Below are 18529 nucleotides of genomic sequence, written 5' to 3'. Positions count from 1 at the left end.
ACCTCTGATGATGATCTTTTCACTCCTATTATCTGAATACCAAAAAGCCCTTTGTATATATTACTTTCGGGAAAAGTACTAACACAATTCCTGATTTGTAATATAAAGTACTATGATTACAATTTAATGTTTCTCATTGATTGTTTGTGACTTTCTATCTGCAATTATAGACTCAATACACTCACATTTCCTATGAATTGTAGGAGGCTGAGACTTTTATTTAAAGCGTAATTTGGTTCAGTTGTCTGATGAGGATTCTTCATTTTTTCATAAAAATATGTGAAATTTCAGCTGAAATTTGACAAGAAAATTTAAAACAGGAAAGAATAAAAGAAAGAAAGCTATTGCCTATCAGCAGTTTGACTTTCTCACTTGGTAAATAAACACACAAAAATCAACAACAACAACAAAAACATGTGGTTCCTTGCCACTAGACACTGGACTTCGAAGCTCTGAGTTGAATACCCATTGTTCAAAATTTTCTAATTGTGTGATCTTGGCAAATTACTCATCCTCTCTGAGCCCCAGGGTTTTCGTCTGTAAATTGGGACATTACTAGCTACAGAGAATGACAGATTATAAGAACTAAAAGAGACAGTGAAATGCTTCTTGCTTAACAGACCTACGAAGTAGTTTGATTATTTCTTATACGATTTAATAGGAGTTTCTTGGACAGTGATTTTTTACTTAAGGACTTGTGAGAAAGCAAACAGTTACTATCTATAAGCTCTATGAGTTGTTCCCTCTGTTTGTTTCAGGTGATTCTCTCTCCAGCTGTGGTTACTTTCCTTGTACACATGTACTGGTTGGTACTCAGTTAAAGATTCGAGGAGGCAGATATCCAAAGCTCTCCTCTATTGCTTTCTTCTCTCTGGTATTCTTCCCTGAAAACTCTAGCTGTCTTAGTTTCCTCAGCTCCAAGCTCCTTTTTCTCAACCGATTGAGACCACTAGCCTCCGCCTAGGTTTCCCCTTTCTAGAGTGCAACTCGTAAACTCTCTCTAGGCAATAATTTGGAGCAATAAATTGGTCTTACTTTGTTTTTCTTATCCTAGAAATCTCTTTCCTGTGCTGCCTGATGTATAATATCTGAAAACCATTGTTTCATGCCTTTTGTCCAGTTATTTTAGTTGTCAGGCAATTTTTTAAATCTATTTCCTTTTACTCCCTCTTGGCTTGAAGAGAAATTCCCCGGATACAAGATAGAAGACTCAATGCCAGCTTGAATTTCTGAGTCCTTTTGTGGAGCATGATCGTCCCTAGACATACCCCACTAACTTGTTCTAGATATGTTCTGTGAGCAAGAAATGAAACTGCTTTGTTTTCCCAATGAAACAATAAGTTTAATCTGTTAGGCAACGTAAATTACTCTGTCCTGCTTAATGTAAATACTCTGGGGAAATGGTATTAGTTGCGGGTGCATTGCTTTTCGCTTAACTTGTAGATAATTGGGAAAGTGATGAGAAGGAACATGATGAGCCTCTTTTTCATTCCCTAAATCCAAATGCTCTCCAAATGTTGTTGATTATTTTTCCTGATGGTTTAAAAATATCACATTGCCTCTTCTATAACAAAGACCGTCACCAAGTCTAGTAAAATATTCCCACTGTTTTCTGTCTTTTTATTCTCATTCTCTCATTCCCCAAAAGAAATATAATCAGCTCTCAGGAATATCTATGAAATACTACTATAAACTCACCTTAATAAAGATTAAAACTAAGGCTTGAGAGGATCAAGTAGATTCGCAAGTAACTTAAATGCTTTCTGACACAAACATTACTTCAATTTATTAGAAGACAACAAAATCCAGAATCTTAATAATAACATCCATAATGTACAGCAAAATATATATATATTACACATGAGAATACGAAAATTGGCCCAATATCAGCAGGAAAAAGTCAATAGAAATAGAGCCAGATGTGACAGAGATGACAGAATTCATGGACAAAAGCTTAAGTTTAACTATTTAAAATATTTTCAAAGATTTAAAGGAAAAATGGACATAATGAGTGAGCAGATGAAGGAACTAGGCAGGGAGAAGGATATTATTTAAAAAGAATTAAGTATAAAATATAAATAAATATAAAGGCTTAGAATAGTGTCTAACATTTAGTTAGTACTTCCTAAATGTTTGTGAAATGAAAATATCCAAATGTTTTTTCTGCCACTCCTCAAGATGATTAGACTCAATACTTACACTTGATAAACGCACATTATATTTTCTGCTTTTGTTTATTTTTCTTTGTTATGTGGTCTTCTTCACAAGAATTTTTTTTTTTTTTTTAATTTTCAAGATCTAGCTTAAGGGTTTCCTGCTTCATAAAGAAACCATCAACTAATCTTCTTTTTTTTTTTGAGGTCGTAATAGTTTATAATCAACTAATCTTCTTCTATAAACCACTATTACCAGTCATAACACATTGTCCGGAATTTATTCACTCACTTATTCATTCAACAAGTATTTATTAATAACCTACTAAGTATCCATCACAATACCAGGAACCAGAAATGCAGCAGGTAACAAGACTGGCTGCTCTTAGGCATCTTACATTTTATTGAGGGAAAGACATACAAATGGGCACAAAAAAAGAAGTCATAATTTTAGGAATTCATAAGCGCAATAAAGAGAATAAAACAAGGGATGTGATTTAGACCGGCAGGGAGTGCCAAAATCTACTTTATATTGTGTCATCAGAGAAGTCCTCTCTCACGCAGTGATATTCCAGCTGACACTTGAATGCTGTGAAGAGTCAGCATATGAAGACTCAGGGGCAATTATCCTCAATGAAGGAGTGAGGTTGGCTCATGCTACAAAGAAATGAAGAAGATCATTGGGCCTTATCCCTCCTATCAGTCATGTTCCAGTCCAGAAAACATAAATCATTCCAGTTATTTTAATAATTATAAATTAATGTTGAAATTTGGTTAACCATGTGGTAGAAGACCAAGCTGGCAAAAAGTAATTGCTGTATTAACATAGAGATAGTTGCAGTAGGAATCAATTTCTACTTTTAGGACTGGGGGAACCAAAATAATAAGGTTCTTACAAGTTCCAGGTTTGAAAGAAGAGAGCCTCCTGTTCTGCTGGGGCTCAGACCCTGATGAGGGGGACCTATATGGCTGGTATTGTATCTCTGAGGGGCGTAATAAAGCTTGTTCTGGAAATATGGATAAACCCTGGAAACAAGAACCAACTTCTACTGCTAAGGTGAAGAAGAGTTGCTTGAGTGACACTGATAAAAAGTGTGAGCAAGCAGAAAGGATCCCATCTTTCTCCCTCCTTCAACTTTCTACTCTTCCTCTTGTACCCCATATAGGCGAAACTTAATTGAGATTCAGCTAGTAAAGTAGAAACATGGTTTGAATAGTTACAGGCCAAGCCAAGAAATGATAGCTTAATAACCAGGACTTGGCAGAAGCAGAAGTGAGCATAAGAGGACTCGTACAAAACAGATGCTATTGTAGGTAATTTGCAAAGAGTATAGATTTTATTTTATAAATAAAGATAAGAAGAAAACCAAGAGTCTTCAGTATAATATGACATTTTATTTACATATGGAAAAAATATTAGGTTGCTACATGAACAGTAGGTTGGAAAGTATTAAGAGGGAAAGCAAGGGAATCTAGTTCAGAGGCAACTGAGGTAGTCCAGGTGGAAGACGAGGGTGGCTTCAACCTGAGGGTCAGCAGTGGAGACAGAGAGAAGTGAATAGATCCAGATTTTATCCCAGAAGTTGCTGTGAAATTAGATTGGGAGGGCGAAGGAAGGATATGAAGCAAAGATGGCCCCCTTGGTTTTCAATTTGAGCAATTAGTTGGATGGAGATGACAAATAGAATTGTGTGCCTCTCCAGTTAGATTCAGCTCCTTGCATGCAAAATAAAATTCATTTCCCTACACAGCACTTTGACAACACCCTGTGTCCCTCATTTCAGTAAATTACACCATCATTCAAACAGTTGTTCAAGCTAAAAACTTAAGAATCAGCTCTTTTCTTTATCCCCTTCACATCTAAATCCTGTGAGTTTTACCATAAAAATATATCACACATCTGACCTCATTTTCCTACTTGTACCTTTCCCATTCTCAGCAAGCCAACATCTTCTCTCACCTGGTCTATTAAGAGAGCTCCTGGCTCCTGTTTTCACTGCTTCCATTGATGTACTACAGAGCAGCCTGAGTAAGAGTTGAGTATACGTTAATGAGACAGTATCGTTCTGTAAGGATCAAAATTCTACAAAAGCTTTTATTACACTTAGAATAAAAGTAGAATGTCTTACCTTGGCTTTTAAGGCCATACACTATTTACCTTTTGCCTACCCCTCTAAAGTCGTCTCCTTCCAGCCCTTCTTGCTCACTTAATTACAGCCTCACTGGCTTGCATGTAGTTTCTCTAACTCTGTGAGATGGGTCCAGCCTGAAGATAGTCACATTCGCTCTCCCATCTCCTCATAATGCACTGCCCCTGAAATCTATTGACTTGCTCCCTTCATTTAAATTTCTATGCAAATGATACCTCCTTAAAGAGGCCTTCTCTGATTCCTTTATGTAAAAATAGTCTCCTTACACATAACTCTCTATCCCTTTGACCTACTTTAACATTCTCTATAGTGTTCATCATTATTTGAAATTTTCATTATTTATTTGCTTTCTTGTTAAAGATGAATATCTCTCAATGGAATGTAATACTCTAAGTCAGGGGCTTTTTCACTACTGTAACCCCAGTGGCTACAACAGTTACCAGCACATAGGATACATTCAAGACAACTTTTTACATAAATTTATTCAAGTAAACGTTCTTTTCATTGTATGATACAGATTCTGGCTAGTGACAGAGCCAGAAAAAAGTCTCAGCTCTTTTCATTTGCTTTAATTATCTTCTAAAGGCAAATTGTCACAACTTGTATTTCTACATGTAATTATACTCCGTGTGATGTTTGTGAAATCCACTAGCATAAGAACCTATTTTGTTTGCTGATGTATCCATCTTAGTTTTCACAATTCCTGAAGTATAGTATATGCTTAGCAAATATTTATTGAATACATGAATGAATAAATTCAAGAATGTATACATGAAAAATTGATATTTCTCAATTTGTAGGGAAACAAGAAAACTGAATTAGAATGAGTTCCCTAAGCCGTTCTCCACAGGTGTCTCGGCTTCTCTAAAGCTAGCTATGAATATACTGCCCTCTCATGGTCCACTTCACACTAAATTAGAAAAGGCACACTGTATCCATTCCATTATTATGTAAATTTGGTTTTAAAGGGTCTATACTCAAAGATAACTATGTAACTGAAATTTACCAATAGGGGCTTTTTAGACTTGTGGATGAAATTCCCATTGCAGTGTACTAGGCAATAAGGCTGTACATGACAGGACAATTGTATCTAAACCTATTGTGTATATCTTCAGCCTGCACAATTTTTAAAATGCTTTCAGGATTAAAAATAAAAAGAACCTTGACCATGAAGTGTCAATATTAAAGACAGAATAATACAATAAATCCCTAGGCACCTGGCTATCAGCACAACTCTGCTTATTTGAAATATCTTTGTTTGTTTTTCACACCAACACCAGTCTAACTGCAAACAATCAAATAATCAATTCTACAAAGGTGACTTTTTAAAGAACATGAATATATGTGAGCACTGGGAGGGGAGGTGGAGATGCAGAGTTAGAGGTGGAAACTTGAAGTTTTTGTGCATTCTGAGTGTTATACTCTTTACCCACGGGGAAAGCAGTGTTTTAGTTCCACTCCTTCATTTCTCAATCCAATAATGTGACCTGCATTAATGGTGGTCTCAGAAGGGAAAGATGAGAGAAAACAATGGTAGAAGGAGCCAATTTAGGAATAAGATAATTTGCATTTGTATAACACCTTTTTTTCCCTAAGTAACCAAGCACTTGCCTAAACAAATCATTCTTTTGAAAAAGGTCATTTTGTCTTTAACATCCTTGGTGTCTTCTGAATTACTCTCTCCCCAACAGAATGATCTTCCCCTTTATGCATTCAGCTCCCTGCAAATTCTCCTCTCCTCTCCTCTCACCGCAAATCTAGTGTAGGACAAATAAGACAATTATAGAAATTCTGAGTATGAACGAATCCTAAAGGGTCTGCTGGTCCAAAAATTTGCCTGCAGCTGGATTTCCTCTTAATTTCTAAATAGGAAAAAGGGCAGAAACTCTATAAAGTTGTTTCTTATTTGTATAACATTAAATATATAGATTCCTGTGTTTTAACCCACTCTGACAATAGGGAATGCAGAGTTTCTGAGGCTGGGGCCAGGAAAGAATTTTTAATAATTTTTATTTATTTATTTTCTCCCCCAAAGCCCCAGTAGATAGTCATATGTCATAGTTGCACATCCTTCTAGTTAATGTATGTGGGACACAGCCTCAGCATGGCCGGAGAAGCCGTGAGTCAATGCGCGCCTGGGATCTGAACCCGGGCCGCCAGCAGCGGAGGGCACGCACTTAACCGCTAAGCCACGGGGCCAGCCCAAAGAATTTTTAACAAGCATTCCAGGTGATAGATACTCCTCAGTGCTTTCCATTCTATTTATTAGTTGTTTTCATATTATTAAAGTTACAAAATATGTTAAACATTCAAAAAGTCAACAAATAATTAAAAGGACCTGTTAGTTTACATAATATCCAGATTAAGCACGTCTTTTTTTGTTTTTTTTTGCTGTATATGTGTCAGAGAGATTTTAAACAAAATATTACAAATGCATTTAAAACTTCATGACTAGTTTGTGATGTTCCTTCCCTCCCTAGAGTGGACTATTACCCTAAAGTCTTTGTACGTTTTATATTTGAATATTTCGTTGTAAATATTTTATACAAGTGTAACATCATACATAAAACTTCAGAAATCGTGAGTGTAGACCTTGATGAATTTCACAAAATGATCTATATTTTAACCAAAAACCAGATGAGGAAGTAGACCATTACCAGCACATCCATAGGCCCTTTCCTGAGGTACCTCTCTCCCAGTTTCCCAAGTGACACCTTGGGGTGTTTACACCTAAGCCCTTCATGGAAGGGTTTAAAATTTTCCCTTTTGGTTGTTTATTTCCCCAGCATAATAAGACTACCAAAAGGTCCACTCTGCTTTTATGCAGTATACTGCTTGGCTTATCTTTTCACCATTTTATGTTTAATATTTGTCCAATGATTCAAATATATATATACATAATCTGAGGTGTAATTATTCATTAGGGGTCAAGCATCCAGAACCCAAATAACCTATAATATTTAATATCATGTATATTATGTATATTGCATATTATATAAAATAGCCTATTTTATATATATATTTAGTAGACTTTATTTTTGAGCATTTTTAGGTTTATAGAAAAATTGAGAGGAAAGCACAGAGAGTTACCACGTAACCTTCCCCCAGCCCAGTTTTCCCTATTATTATCCTCTTGCATTAGTGTGACACATTTGCTACAATTGTTGAGTCAGAAATGATAAGTTATATTAACTAAAGTCCATACTTTACATTAGGGCTCACTCTTTGTGTTGAATATTCTGTGAGTTTTAACTAATGAACAATGACGTATATACAACATTTCAGTACTATACACAAGAGTCTCCCTGCCTGGAAAATCTTCTGTGTCTCACCTATTCAGCCCTCTCTCCCCACAAGCCCCTGGCAACCACTAATCTTTTTACCATCTCTGTAGCTTTGCTTTTTCCAGGATATCATATAATTGGAATCATACAGTATGTAGTCTTTGCAGATTGGCTTCTTTCACTTAGCAATATGTATTTAAGTTTCCTTTATGTCTTTTTGTGGTTTGATAATTCCTTTCTTGTTATTGCTGAATAATATTACATTATATGGATATGCCTTAATTTATTTATCCATTTACTTATTGAAGGTCATCTTGGTTCCTTCAAAGTTTTGACAATAATGAATAAGACTACTGTTAACATTCATGTGCAGGTTTTTGTGTGGATATAAGTTTTCAGTTCAATCGGGTAAATCCCAAGGAATGGGCTTACTGTTTCACATGATACGAGTATATTTAGTTTTATCAGATATGGCCAGTCTTCCAAAGTGGCTATACCATTTTGCATTCTCATGAGCAAGGAATGAGACTTACTATTGCTACACATTCTCACCAGCATTTGCTGTTGTCAGCGTTTTGAATTCTGGCCGTTTTAATAGGTGCGATAGTATTTCAATGTTTTAATTTTCAGTTCCCTGATTACATATGATGTGGAGCATCTTTCCGTACACTTATTTGTTGTCTGTATATCTTCTTTGATGAGGTGTCTGTTCAGATTTTGTGTCTAATTTTTTTTGTGAGGAAGATAAGCTCTGAGCTAACATCCATGCCAATCCTCCTCTTTTTCTCCCCCAAAGCCCCAGTAGATAGTTGTATGTCATAGTTGCACATCCTTCTAGTTGCTGTATGTGGGACGCTACCTCAGTGTGGCCAGACAAGCGGTGCGGCTGTGCACGCCCAGGATCTGAACCCGGGCCCCCAGGAGTGGAGCGTGCGCACTTAACCGCTATGCCACAGGGCTGGCCCTGTTTTTGTGTCTATTCTTTAAAATCAAATTGTTTGTTTTCTTATTGTTGAGTTTTAAGACTTCTTTGTGTGTTGTGGATAATAGCCCTTTATCAGATGTATCTTTTGCAAAATATTTCTTCCAGTTTGTGACTTGTCTTGTCCTTCTCTTGACACTGTCTTTCACAGAGCAGAAATTTTTAATGTAAAGCAGCCCAAATTATCAATTTTTTCTTTCACAGCTCATGCATTTATTGTTTTATTTAAAAAGTCGTTGCTGAACCCATAACCTAGATTCTCTCCTGTCTTACTTTCTAAGAATTGTGTAGTTTGGTATTTTACATTTATATCTATGACTTATTTTGAGTTAAATATTGTGAAAGGTGTAAAGTCTGTGTCTGGATTCATTTTGTTATGTTTCGTTTTGCATGTGGATATCTACTTGTTCCAGCATCACTTGTTGAAAAACTTTTCTTTCTTGAATAAATTACCTTTGCTGCTTTGTCAGAGATCAATCGACTATACTTGTGCGGGTCTATTTCCAGCTCTCTATTCTGTTCCTTTGATCTGTCTGTCTGTCTTCTCACCAATGCTACATTGTCTCGATTACTGTAGCTTTCAGTCAGGTAGTGTCAGTCCTTCTACTTTGTTCTTCTCTTTCAATTTCGTGCTGGTTCTTCTGGGTCTTTTGGCTTTCCACGTAAATTTTAGAATCACAAAATAATTTACTGGGATTTTGATAGGGATTGCATTGAATCTATAGATCAAGTTGAAAAGAATTGACATCTTAAAAATATTCAGTCTTCCTAGCCATGATCATGTAGTATCTTTCCATTTATTTAAATCTTCTTTGATTTCTTTCATCAGATCTTCTTTAAATTTTAACCAACTATTTTGATTGTCCTCAGCAAGATCATTGGTCTATCTAAAACCTTTCCATTACAGCTGGAAGTAGATTATTCTCCCAAACGATATTTCAGGTTTCTAAAGTGTGGGATCCATTGTAATGCAGAAATAGATTTGGATTTAACATAAGGAACCACATTTCAGGATTGAGAATGAGTTTAAGTCAAGTGTAGAAAATAAAATTAAATGCTCTGAAGTTTCAAGACGTGGGGTCAAATCCTTGATCTAATATTTGCTATAAATCTTGGATCAGTTTTTTGATGTCCATGAGCATCAGTTCCTTAATCTATGCCCTGAGGATATACACATTATCAGTTCAATATTGTTTGATGAGGATTAAATGGTATAATACGTTTAAATTGCTTCATGAATAATAGGTGGTACTCAAAATATTATTTTTACATATTATATTTTGTCATTGATTATGGATTTAAATAAAGCAAGCATTTTGATAAAGCAAGCATAAATAAGCAAATGAGAATATATTTTTTAAGCAGTACTCTTTTCCCAAGAGATCTGATATTATGCCAGGGATGCAGAAATTTTTCTGCCCAGTCGCTAAGATGAGCCCTGAAGAGATGGCAAGGGAACTCCACAAATATCACAGACAGATAGTTACTCATTTCAGGAAGTCCACCACTCCTCAAAGTGCACATATCCCAAATCAAACTGTCTTCCATCATTCTTCAGAACTATTTATCTTCTAGTCTTCAAGAGCTTGGGTAATATGTCAACTTTTAATGCCATCACCAAGTTACAAAACTTATAATAATCCATGACTCTTTACATGTACTCAGTTTCCAATGTTGGTAAATATTGCATTGGAAATATTTTGCATTAGAAACACCTCTCGATGCCAACCCACTTTGGCATTTCCACTGCCTTAAATTGGACTACTATCATGTTTTCCCTATTGGTTTTCCAGCAGCTCTGCCTCTTATATCTTCTCCCATTGTGAAAAGGTCTTCTTTTCACTGTTGCTAAATAGAGATTTGAATTTATATAAAACATAAAAAAAAAATTTACTCATGACCTAAAACCATTTAACTGCCTCCTACCATGTATACCATCTTAGTTCTCAAACATCCTGCATCAAAATGATCTGGAGTCAATCTCAGAGTAATATTCTTCAGTCTAAGCCCAGTATAGTGACCAATCCATCCTCGTTTTAGCACTAAAGTTCTTACATCCCAGGAAATCCCTTCTTTCCAGGAAAACTAGCATGATTTGTCACCCTAGATATACTAATCAGACTCTCTCGTGGTAGATAGACCCAGAAAACTACATTTTGAAGAAGCTCCTCCAGTGACTCTTATTCACAAAAACATGTTGGAGAGCCACTGGCCTAAAATAATATAGTCCAATTTTTTTACATTATATAATGTAACTTTGGACATAATTTTATTACAATTTATTTGTTTAACATTGCCTCACACATAGAAAAAGTGACCTCCTTGACATCAAAGGCAATACTCCATCCATTGAAACTTTCCTTCAGATACAGTGGAGAAATAAAAGTCTTCCCAGATAAACAAAAGCTGAAGGAGTTCACTGCCACAAGACCTCCCCTACAACAAATTATTAAAGATGCCCTCACACTGTAAACAAAAAGGCAAAGGCCTACAAAGCTGTGAGCAAAGAGATAAATAAACAGACAAAATCAGAAAACTGTAGCTCTCTCTCAGACCTGGGAAGCAAATACTCAACTATAACTTAAAGATACAGAGAAGGAAAGCAACAAAAGTAACTATAAACACTTCAACTTAGTCACAAACTCACAACACTAAAAATAGAATAATTTTTAACAACAGTAACTCAGACGGGGAAAAGGAAAGGGATGGAACCTGCTTAGGTTAATGGAGATAAGAGGCTATAAGAAAATGGACTATTTCATCTATGAAATCTTTTATACAAACCTCATGGTAACCACTAAACAAAAATCAGAGCAGAGCCACAATTCACAAAAAGAGAGAAAACTGACAAAACCTCCTCAGAAAACCACCAAAATGAAATGGCAGTCAGAAATACAAAGAAGAGAAACAGTGGAAACAGAGAACAACCAAAAAACAAGAGATAAAATGGCCATATTAAGACCTCATGTATCAATAATCACTCTAAATGTGAATGGATTGAATCCCCCAATCAAAAGACACAGAGTAGCTGGATGGATTAAAAAACAACACTGAAGAATATGCTGCCTCCAGGAAACACATCTCGGCTCTAAAGACAGACATAGACTCAGAGTGAAGGGACGGAGGATGATACTCTAAGCTAATGGCAGACAAAGGAAGGTAGGTGTTGCCATACTTATATCAGACAAAGCAGAATTCAAGTTAAAAAAGACAATGAGAGATGAAGAGGAGAAGTACATAATGATAAAAGGGACATTCCACCAAGAAGATATAACACTTATTAATATATATGCACCTAACACAGGGGCACCAAAGTACATAAAGCAACAATTAACAGACCTACAGAGAGAAATTAACAGCAACACAATAATAGTAGGGGACCCCAACACCCCACTTGCATCAATGGACAGATCATCCAGACAAAAAGTCAACAAGGAAATAGTAGATTTAAATGAAACACTTGATCAGATGGACTTAATAGATATATACAGAGAATTCCATCCAAAAACAGCAGAATAAACATTCTTCCCAAGTGCACATGGATCATTCTCAAAGAAAGACCATATTTTGAGAAACAAGGCAAGCCTCAATAAACTTAATAAGATTGAAATCATCTCAAGCATCTTTTCTCACGACAGTGCTATAAAACTAGAAATAAACTACAAGAAAAAACCCAGGAAAGTCAGAAATATGTGGATACTAAGCAACATGCTACTGAACAACCACTGGATCAATGAAGAAATCAAAGGAGAAATTTAAAAATACCTGGAGACGAGCTGGCCTGGTGGCACAGTGGTTAAGTTCGCAGGCTTCGCTTTGGCAGCCTGGGGTTCGCCAGTCTGGATCCTGGGTGTGGACCTGCACATCACTCATCAAGCCATGCTGAGGTGGCATCCCACATAGAGCGACTACAAGGACAATTATGACATACAACTATCTACTGGTGCTTTGGGTAGAAAAAAGGAAAAACGGAGGAAGATTGGCAACAGATGTTAGCTCAGAGCCAATCTCCCCCTCCCAAAAAAATACCTAGAGACAAAGAAAAATGAAAATACAACATACCAACTCTTGTGGGATGCAGGAAAAGTGGTCATAAGAGGGAAATTCACAGCAATACAGGCCCACCTCAAAAGATAAGAAAAATCTCAAATAAGCAACCTTAAACTGCACCTAACAGAACTAGAAAAAGAAGAACAAATAAAGCCCAAGGTCAGCAGAAGGAGGGAAATAATAAAAATCAGAGCAGAAATAAATGAAAAAGAGACTAAAAAAAAACAGTAGAAAGGATTAATGAAACTAAGAGCTGGTTCTTTGAGAAGATATACAAAATTGACAAACCCTTAGCCAGACTCACAAAGAAAAAAAGAGAAAAGGCTCAAATAAATAAAATTAGAAATGAAAAAGGAGAAACTACAACAGATACTGCAGAAATACAAAGGATTAAAAGAGAATACTATGAAAAACTATATGCCCACAAATTGGATAACTTTGAAGAAATGGATAAATTCTTAGACTCGTACAACCTCCCAAAACTGAATCAGGAAGAACTGGAGAATCTGAATAGACCAATCACAAGTAAAGAGATTGAAATAGTAATCAAAAACCTCAAAACCTCCCAAAACACAAAAGTACAGAACAAGATGGCTTCTCTGGAAAATTTTATTAAACATTCAAAGAAGATTTAATACCTATGCTTCTGAAACTATTGCAAAAAATTGAAGAAGGTGAACACTTCCTAACTCATTCTATGAAGCCAACATTATCCTGATACCAAAACCAGACAAGGACAACACAAAGAAGGAAAATTACAGTCCAATATCTCTAATGAACATAGATATAAAAATCCGCAACAAAATATGGGCAAACCAAATACAGCAATTCATTAAAAGGATCATACACTATGATCAAGTGGGCAGGGGTGCAAGGATGGTTCAATATCTGCAAATCAATCAATGTGATATACCACATTAACAAAATGAAGAATAAGAACCTCATGATCATCTTAACAGATGCAGAGAAAGCATTTGACAAGATCCAACATCCATTTATGATAAAAACTCTCAATAAAATGGGTACAGAAGGAAAATACCTCAACATAATAAAGGCCATATATGACAACCTCACAGCCAACATCATACTTAATGGTAAAAACTGAAAGCCATCCCTCTGTGAACAGGAACAAGACAAGGGTGCCAACTCTTGCCACCCCTATTCAACATGGTACTGAAGGTTTAGACCAGAGCAATTAAGCAAGAAAAAGAAATAAAAGGAATCCAAATTGGAAAGGAAAAAATGAAACTCTCACTGTTTGCAGATGACATGATTGTATATATAGAAAACCCTAAAGAATCCACCAGAAAACTATTAGAGATAATCAACAATGACAGCAAAGCTGCAGGGTACAAAATCAACTTACAAAAATCAGTCGCATTTCTATACGCTAACAATGAACTAGCAGAAAGATAAATGAAGCGTACATCGCCTTTACAATCACAACAAAAAGAATAAGTATCTGGGAATAAACTTAACCAAAGAGATGGAAGACCTATATACCGAAAACTATAAGACATTGAAAGAAATTGAAGGAGACATAAAGAAATGGAAAGATATTCCATATTCATGGGTTGGAAGAATCAACATAGTTAAAATGTCCATGCTACCTAAAGCAATCTACAGATTCAGTGCAATCGCAATCAGAATCCCAATGACATTCTTCACATAAATAGAACAAAGAATCCTAAAATTTATATGGAACAACAAAAGACCCCAAATAGCCAAAGCAATCCTGAAAAAAAGAACAAAGCTGGAGGCATCACAATCTTCGACTTCGAAATATACCTCAAAGCTATAGTAATCAAAACAGCATGGTACTGGCACAAAAACAGACACACAGATCAATGGAACAGAGTTGAAAGCCCAAAAATAAAACCACACATCTATGAACAGTTAATCTTCGACAGAGGAACCAAGAACAAACAATGGAGAAAGGAAAGTCTCTTCAATAAATGGTGTAGGGAAAACTGGGCAGCCACATGCAAAAGAATGAAAGTAGCCATACGAAAATATTAACTTAAAATGGATTAAAGGCTTGAATGTAAGACCTGAAACCATAAAACTCCCAGAAGAAAATATAGGCAGTATGCTCTTTGACATCGGTATTAGCAACATCTTTTCAAATACCCTGTCTACTCAGGCAAGGGAAACAAAAGAAAAAGTTAAAAAATGGGACTACATCAGACTAAAAAACTTCTGCAAAGCAAAGGAAACCATGAACAAAACGAAAAGACAACCCACAAACTGGGAGAAAATATCTGCAAATCATTTATCCAACAAGGGGTTGATCTCCAAAATATATAGAGACCTCATATGAGTCAACAACAAAAAAACAAACAACCCAGTCAAAAAATGGGCAGAGGACGGTGGCGCAAGCGGTTAAGTGCGCGCGCTCCGCTGCGGCGGCCCGGGGTTTGCTGGTTCGGATCCCGGGCGCGCACCGAAGTACTGCTTGGTAAGCCATGCTGTGGCGGCGTCCCATATAAAGTGGAGGAAGATAGGCACCGATGTTAGCCCAGGGCCGTCTTCCTCAGCAAAAAAAGAGGAGGATTGGCGGATGTTAGCTCAGGGCTGATCTCCTCACAAAAAAAAAAAAAAAAAAAAAAAAATGGGCAGAGGATATGAACAGACATTTTTCCGAAGAAGGTGTACAGATGCCAAAAGATACATGAAATGATGTTCAATATCACTAATTATTAGAGAAATGCAAAATAAAAAATTGAACCATTATTGGAATTAACTAATTTTCTACTTGAAACATCTCTGTTGTTGACAAAAATTGGCATCATTTAAGCTATTTAAGAAGATATAAACAAGTGAAATTAATTTAAAGCAGTTATTTAATCTAAAAGTGAAGTCGTGCTTTGGAAGGTGACATATAAACTTATTTTTAGCAACTACAAATTTTAATGCGTTATCTTCTGAAGCAGTCTTCTTTAGGTAACTAAGAACATTTGAAGCATATGCCCATGCTGCTTCTGCTTTTCATCTCCCATGATTGATATCTCTGTTAGCCCCATGGAAGATGGTAAATAGTAACAAATATTTTGTGCATATGTGAGTTTATCATTGAATACATTATTAAAATAGAAATGCATACTTACTTTTTCTTTAAAAATGGACTATAGGGGCCAGCCTGGTGACGTAGTGGTTAAGTTCGTGCATTCCGCTTCAGCGGCCTGGGGTTCACAGGTTGGGATCTCGGGTGCAGACTTATGCACCACTTATCAGGCCATGCTACGGCAGTGTCCCATGTAAACTAGAGGAAGATGGGCACGGATATTAGCCCAAGGCCAATCTTCCTCAGCAAAAAGAGGAGGATTCACAATGGATGTTAGCTCCGGGCTAATCTTCCTCACACACACACAAAAAAAAGGACTATAATTTTCTAGCCTATTCTTCTGAATATATTACAATATCAAAAATTATTTGAAACTAAAATATGAATAAAAAGTTGTAGATTTACATTGTAATGTCATAGATTTGTGTAAACATGTTAAAACCACACACCAAAAATGTTCACCAACTAACGTGTCTTATAGCTGGTCTGCTCAGTCTCTCTTTCCCGTCATATATTTTCTCAGGGTTCCCATTAACTTTCTTGAATGATGGCCTGGTGGTTCTATGCATTTCAGGCCACCATGGCATAAGCCTTGGAACAAGTGGTTGGAGCAGCAGCATTAAATAGGTATTCTACCACCATTCAATATAGAAATGAGTTAGCTGTTCCTAGCCACATATTTCTGAGCACATTTTGCTGTATCAAAGGGTGTCTTGCATACTGTCCTTAAAAGGAAGATGTGAGTTACCTCGAGTATAGTAAAAATTCTTGCTAGTAATCTTTGAGATTTAACATGTTAAATTAAAAACTATTTCATTGCACATTTATTTCACACGGTAATATATAAGACCACAGCAGAAACTGAAAGTTCAATGTGGACTTTTATTAATTACATCTCAGCTTATTTTAATGCAATTAATAACAATAATATCCAATATAAAATGAAAAATCCAGGGCAACTACTAAACGAGATGGAATTTGGGACAACAGTGAAGACTGGGACATACAGTTACTCTATCCTCGACCCACCAAAACATCGCTTAATCTTAAGAAGTAGCCAAGTCCCTGTGAATCATAAATGACGTTTCCTTCTACTATGTGATGATTCTCCAGTTTCAGTGCTAACGTTCCCTGGCCACATCTCCTCTGCCTCTTGTATTGGCATCAGTTCTCTTCGAGTAATTTCTGCTGCTGTCATTCCCTCTCAATGGTACCCATGTCGACATTGCTGTAAGCAATCTTCTCTAGTTGCCAAGTTTAAGCGAAGAATACATAACTTCCTCCCAATTATGTTAAACTTTATTATTAGAATGGCAAGTAGGGCAGACTCACACTCTCAGTTTCCTACGTTGCTTTATTTTTACACGTTTATTCAGTTCATTATATTTCTCCTATCTTTAATAATCTGACACAAATTCCGTGGAGACATAAATCAGAAGATCATTTGAATGATTCCACTCTCTTATTTTTAACCTGAATATCCATGTGCTTGCTTTGGGATGGATACCTTCTGTTACATGAACACTGCCTGGAGATTAAGAGTTAGCCAATGTTTTCTAACTTCTTAATTCATAATCCTGGAGAACAGCCATCACCCAACACATCTCATCCTGGACCCTCTGATAAGAGCAATTGATGGCTTATGCAAATCAATTCTCCTGGCAGCAGACAAACATACTTTTAACAAGATTGATTTTACACAGGTTACATGGCTTAAATTGTTGACCTGGAATCATCTACACTCAAATAACGGTAGTTAAATATTAAAATGATGTGATTCATGTTTCTGTTTCGTTGAAAATATAAAGAGTGAGTCAAAGAAAGTTATACAGAAAAGATGAAATTTGAGGTAGATCGTGAAAGATGAATCAGAATTACTTAAGCAAGTAGAGGAAGGAAGCACATTTTAAGTAGGGAGAAACCACATATTTCAATAAACTGACGTGAAGGTTTGTGACTTATTTGAAAATTAATGGATATTTCTGGCAGATAGAATGAAGAGTTTTTGGCAGGAGGTAACAGGAGTCAAGATATTGTCAAAGACTTTGCCACACTAAGAAATCTGGACTTTATTTGGTTGAAGTAGCAGGCAGACACAGCTTTGTTAGACAGGGGAGTGGAATGTACACTTTGATCTACAGAGTAATAAATCCTTTGGCAGTTTATTAATGGATAGAAAAGAGAAACAAATCAGAAGCAGGTAATCTCACTGGAATCTATTAAAGGATTCTAAAAGATAGGCTTATGGATTATATTATTATGGATTTCCAGTTGCCTGAAGATTTTTATTCCGGGGGCCTGGCCATACGTGTTTTTAACAAGAAGAATGGTCAATCATTTAACTGGTCAGAAGGTCAGAAAACTACATAAGCATCTTTGCAGTATTCTGGGTGAGAAGACCAAGATACCAATCACTTCTTTGTTGGTTTGAAAGAAAGTAAAATGAGTCAGGACCTAGTGTCAGGGAAGGGTAGCAGATGACTTTTGGGTAGAAAGAAATGGGACCATGAGGTCAACCCCTACAACAAGTCAGGTAATCAAGTGGTCCTAGTTCTGAGTCAACAAATAATAGAATTTGCACTGACAGCCTTATTGTGAAAGCTGTAGGGAAGTAAATAAATAAATGTAATATTTTTGACCTGGAATACCCTTAACATAATATCAAAGGAATATGGAGGATTTATCCTCCCTTGCATCATAAAGAACCAAACTAATGAGAAAAGAGTCCAAATGCAAGACAGTAGCAAATGAACCGACACTTTGGGAAAAAGAAAGCATCCTGAGAAATTCTTGAGTTATTATAAGAAAAGCGAAGGTAGCATTCACGGAGAAGAGATTCTGCTGTT

The sequence above is a fragment of the Diceros bicornis genome, chromosome 18, assembly GCF_020826845.1.
Source record: "Diceros bicornis minor isolate mBicDic1 chromosome 18, mDicBic1.mat.cur, whole genome shotgun sequence".
NCBI lineage: Eukaryota > Metazoa > Chordata > Mammalia > Perissodactyla > Rhinocerotidae > Diceros > Diceros bicornis.
Note: the sequence above shows the minus strand (reverse complement) of the source record.